Source organism: Mercenaria mercenaria, unplaced genomic scaffold, assembly GCF_021730395.1.
Source record: "Mercenaria mercenaria strain notata unplaced genomic scaffold, MADL_Memer_1 contig_2936, whole genome shotgun sequence".
NCBI lineage: Eukaryota > Metazoa > Mollusca > Bivalvia > Venerida > Veneridae > Mercenaria > Mercenaria mercenaria.
Genome location: NW_026461029.1, coordinates 26,045 through 32,078, shown reverse-complemented (window position 1 = coordinate 32,078; position 6,034 = coordinate 26,045).

The following is a 6,034-nucleotide window of genomic DNA, read 5'->3' as shown; positions in this document are numbered from 1 at the left end:
TCGATAGTACGATGATGAAAACGCGAAATCACGATACTACGATAACGAAAACGCGACAACACGATGATGATAACGCGAAACTACGATAACGAAAACGCGATAGTACGATAGTACGATGATGATAATGCGATATACTATCGCGTTTTCACCATCGTACTGTCGCGTTATCACCATCGTAATATCGTGATATCGCGTTTTCGTTATCGTAGTATCGTACTATCGCGTTATCATCATCGTACTATCGCGTTATCACCATCGTACTGTCGCGTTATCGTCATCGTATTATCGCCTTCCGGTGCCCATGCGCATAGAAACATTTCCCCTCCATGTGACAAAATGTCTGATTCAGACTCAGATAACGAAGGTAAACTTTAGGCTAATTCTGATTCATAAATTAGTACAACTTTTTATTTGTTAACGGAAATAAGAGGTTTGTTTATCTTTGCCTTCTTTGCTGTATAATTTTATGTTGTTATCGCAGAAAATTCTGTTTAATCTGGTCACAATTTGACATGATCATTACGTTGCTTTTGGCAGTACAATAGTAACTTCCCTTAGTTCTAAATCCGCCATTACAGTATTTCCCTCTCATTTTCAGTAACATTTTCTTATAATTTTATGAGGTTTTGTGTAATGAAGGGATGTCCCATAATTGTAACAACAAATACTTATAATAAATAAGATACCTATGACAGAGTCCTGGCATACCGATATAATTTGATTTCAATGTTGAAATTTATATAATCATCTGAAAAGAAGATCAATAATTTTTTATATAAATTTCACAGAAATATTTATGAAAATAAATCCATTCAATTTCTATATGCAGTTGAGATCATTTATACATATGGGTGAAATGGTAAAGCTACACTTGTAAGCTATGGAAAGTCATGTCTGTATTTTTCCAACTGAGCCATTTTTCCAAATATCCTCTTTTTTCAGATTCAAGCATTGGTGAAATCCTGAGGCGGTTAGGGTGTGGGGAGCATGTCGCTGCATTTGAAGCGCAAAAGGTAGTTTTATTGTATTTCAAAATGTGTAAATTCATATCTTTATTCTGAACTGCCTCTGGTCAGCAGGACTCTGTAGAGATATCTGTTTGCTGTCCCCGGGCAGGTGGGTACGACAGACTGTAAACTCTGTCTTCTATATTCTGTTTTTGCTTTTTCTTTGATATTCTTTGTCTTTCTCTTTGGTCTTTCTGTAAATTGTTTATGCAATCCATATACAAGAAATTACTTTGTCACCTTTTTGTCACAACTTTTGTCTCTCGGGTACTAAAGCTTGCAGGTACGCTATAATTCAAAACACAGAACAACTCCAAATGACATCTCCTAAACTTCTTCGCAAATGTTGATGAAACTTGATTGGGATGTTTGTTAGATAGTGGTCCCTTTCTAAAGCTGTTGTAAGATAATTGAAATTCCATGTAGATATCTGGTTGCCATTGCAGCTGTATAGAAAACTTTGATATTTGGCATTTGACATCATGTAAAAGTCCACCACAAAGATTGTACAGAATTTACAAATTATGGCCTGTAGGTAAAAATTGGCCACCTACTGGGATGCGGCTTATTCCACTTTCATGTATGTAAAAAGTATGAACTTTAACATGTTTCCTACTTTGAAATTTTCGAAATTACATACATTGTATTGTTGTTTCTGTAGTATCTACAATAAGGACCACTACAAGGTAATTAAGGTAACTACAAAATGCAAGTACCCTACACTGTGGCATCTGGCTCTTCATAATTATGACAGTCAAAATATTAAATGTTCCCGGCTTCTTATGCTGGAAAACTGTGAAATGGAATATAATTATATTAACACTACCTAAAATAGGTTGTGACTTTGTTTTTTAAAAAACAGCATGATGCATGAAAGGACATGTGTAACATTGTATATGTATATCAATTTGCCTGTCAATTCCAGTACAGGTAATAGTAATGTAACTTTTTATAACTACACTCAATAAACGGTTTTGAAATTTAAACTGTATGTACAGATTTATGTGCAATATATAATTTAAAGAATAATTATGAACAGTTACATTAATTCTGATAAATTTGACTTTGACCTAGTGACCTGCTGTTGGATGTTTTTAAGCTACAACCTTTGGGGCCTAAAAATTATTCTTTCTGGTAACAAGCTCTAAAAAATTAGTTTTGTTATTAAGGGAGACTTCGGAAATTATTTTGTGTCAAAAAAGGAATACAAATCAGGGACTTATGCCTTTAGAGCATCACTAAGTTGATTTCTAACATCACTGACCATGTTAAAGCATAAAAAGTGCGTTTTGCAATTTTTTTTTAAAAAGTTGAAAAAATATTCTCCAAGGTCATAAAACATTTAGGGTCTGGCCAAAAATTTAGGGAGGTCGGTACCAATAGGAACAATTTTGTTTTAACGCCTTATTAGAACCACTTACATCATTTTATGTGCTGATTTGAATTTTATATTGGCCAAATGCATTTCAGTAATGCTTGCATGCATTTATTTCAGATCAGCATTGAGCAAGTGGGTAATGACGGATGAAGATTTTCCCAGAAAGTTGGCTTAATACGATTGGAACTCGCATTAAAAATTATTAAACAAGGGCCTGTAGGAACTTTTGAAAGGTAGGCATTAAATGAAAAATAAAAAACATATAATAATCCGTATATTATAAAATGCATAAGTACAGTAATTTTAAAGGAAGAATGAGCCTATTGGCAAAGTAGGATAACTGCCTCTTTTTGAAAGAGCTGACCAGATATTCAAATAAATGTATGTATGGTTGTAGTGAATGAACAAAATGTAAAATTCTATTTAAAGCATCACATCCCTGTGCATCAAGACCCAATTTTCTGAATTTTTCCCGTCATACCATAAAAAAACTTGAAAAAGTATGTAAATATTTTCTAGGGAGTGTTTTTTGTAATTACAGGAAATCTGCAACCCCAAAGTGGTGGAAAAGTACTTGAACTACCCACAACCTAGAAAGAAAAAAAAAGGGTGCGCAATGAAAAACGAAACATTCTTAGAAATGAGAAGCCAACAAGGCGATTATATATAGGGTGGAAACACAAAGCAACAGGTCATTTTAAAATAGTTTCAGCTAGCAAGGCGGTGGGCAACAGTTATTGGATGTCAGGAAAGATAGCCCTATACTGAACTGGTTAAGTTGATATTGACTTTCTTTTTTTCCGAATGGTTACAGCAAATGGCAGGGTTTGAGATCAATGATGTAACGTATTTCATTGGAAACTTCACTGGTGAACCAGTACCGACAATGGATGGGAACTTCACATTCTCCAAGTACATGTCCACACCAAGCATCTTGCCCTTGAGATTGTACCTTCATACGGAAACCGTAAGTGATATAAGTCATTAACATAATGCCATTTGTAAGGAATTCCTTAGGTCCATCGCTTTGAATATGTTGATCTGAGACTGAAACGCGATACTCGATAGTACGATGATGAAAACGCGAATCACGAAACTATGAAACAAAAAAGGCAACAACAAGATGAGATAACGCAATAAATACAATAACGTAAACACGATGATATGATAGTATGTGATGATAAGCAATAAACTTCATTGTACTGTTGCGTTTTCACCCATCCCTAATATCACATTATCGCGTTTTTCCGTTATCGTAGTATCATAATTTCGTAATTTCATTATCGTACTGTCGCGTTATTATCATCGTACTGTCGTGTTATCATCCATCGTACTGTTGCGGTGGGCCTGTCTGTTACTGCTGCAGTTTATAATGGAATTTTGAGCACATTGGTGGTAAAATTTTTATTTCATGAACTATTGGCTAATCTTTTATTTCTGCTCTACCAATTACTGAATAAGATGCAGCAATTTTAACAGCGATTGCCATTAATTGTTTCAGGCTAATGGATCATTTCTGCCTAGTACAGACGATCAACAGTCGACCCGCAAGAAAGTTTGCCAAGTTTATCGGATGTTATGAGCACAAACATGGTGAGGTCCTTTCCTACACAACAAATTATTAAACAAAACGTTGCTGTCATAATTTCGTTTTTGTTAAAAATTTTCAGTGTTTTTATGCCCCCGAAGGGGGGCATATAGTTTTGAACCGTCTGTCTGTCGTTGTCCGCAATTTTCGTGTCCGGTCCATACTTTGTCATCGATTGATGGATTTTCAAAAAAACTTGGCATGAATGGGGTTTCCACAGAACAACGAGTTTTGCGCAAGACCCAGGTCCGTAGTCAAAGGTCAAGGTCACACTTAGACATTAAAGGATAGTGCATTGATGGGCGTGTCCGGTCCATATCTTTGTCATCGATTGAGGATTTTCAAATAACTTGGCATGAATGTGTACCACAGTAAGACGACGTGTCGCGCGCAAGACCCAGGTCCGTACTCAAAGGTCAAGGTCACACTTAGGACATTAAAGGTAGTGCATTGATGGCGTGCCCGGGTCCTCATCTTTGTCACGAGGGTTTGGATTTTCAAATAACTTGGCATGAATGTGTACCACAGTAAGACGACGTGTCGCGCGCAAGACCCAGGTCCGTAGCCCCAAAGGTCAAGGTCCACTTTGACATTAAATGATAGTGCATTGTGGGCGTGTCCGGTCCATATCTTTATCATCGTGGATGGATTTTCAAATAACTTGGCATAAATGTATACCACAGTAAGACGACTTGTCGCCCCGCAAGACCCGGGTCCGTAGCTCAAAGGTCAAGGTCACACTTAGACGTTAAAGGATATGCATTGATGGGCGTGTCCGGTCCATACTTTGTCATCGATGGATGGTTTTTCAAATAACTTGGCATAAAATGTGTACACAGTAAACGACGTGTCGCGCGCAAGACCAAGGTCCGTAGCTCAAAGGTCAAGGTCACACTTAGATGTTAAAGGTCTTTTTTTCATGATAGTGCTTGATGGGCCTGTTCCGGCCCATATCTTTGCCCTTCAGCATGGATTTTAAAATAACTATGCATGAATGTGTGACACAGTAAGACGACGTGTCACGCGCTAGATCCAACTCCGTAGGTCAAAGGTCCTAAACTCTAACATCGGCCATAACTATTCATTCAAAGTGCCATCGGGGGCATGCGTCATCCTATGGAGACAGCTCTTGTTTGTTCTACAAAAGCTGTTCTTACATGAAATATATATGAAGATATAGTTTATTTAAGAATTAATATAATCTCATCGGTGATTTGACGCTGAATAAATCACTGTTTGGAGTTCAGATGCGAAGGAATTATATCACGAGGGCGTAGCCCGAGTGATATAATGCTACGCATCTGAACGACAAACAGTGATTTATTCAAGAGCAAATCACTAAATGAGATATATTATTTCGATTCTGGACAAACTGCCTGAGGGGAAAATGTTTGAGATGTGTGTGTAAAAGTGCTCTGATCATTTTTGCCAATTACATATGGATTAATGAGGGATAAAATGTCAAAAAGTACATGAAGATGAGCTTATGGATGGACTGCAAGATGCTGAAGTTTGAACTAAAAAGAGAGTTTTAACTTTGGAGATATTAGTGAAAATATGAATTTTTCTTTGTCTTTTCCTTTTGTTCACATTGGAGACCTGGATCACATGGATTAAGGAAAAACTTGAAGTACATAATAGTGATCAGTGCACTATTATCATTGGATTATAAACACTTTGTGTTGTGAAGTGTATATGGGTCTGGTGATTGTTTGGGAAAGATAATTTAGTTACAGTAGCATAAAGGAATGCATAACAGGAATGAAATAATACCTGCAGTCAGTGATTTACAGTTAAAATTTCAAGGTCAATTGCCTTAATCAAACCTTAGTGAAAACCAAAACACGAAAAATTTAAGTAAAAGAATCCAAAAGGTGCGTTACATCTTCATCTGCTGGTCCAGCCCAAAGTCAAAAAGGTGCAAAAGGGGCAAAACAAACTTATTAAAACAAAACAAACACAAAACAAAACACCAGGACAACAACCAAAAAAAACAAGCTAAACGAACATAATCGGAACTAAGTGACACTAGCAATGAGAGCAGAACTTATCAGTGATTCA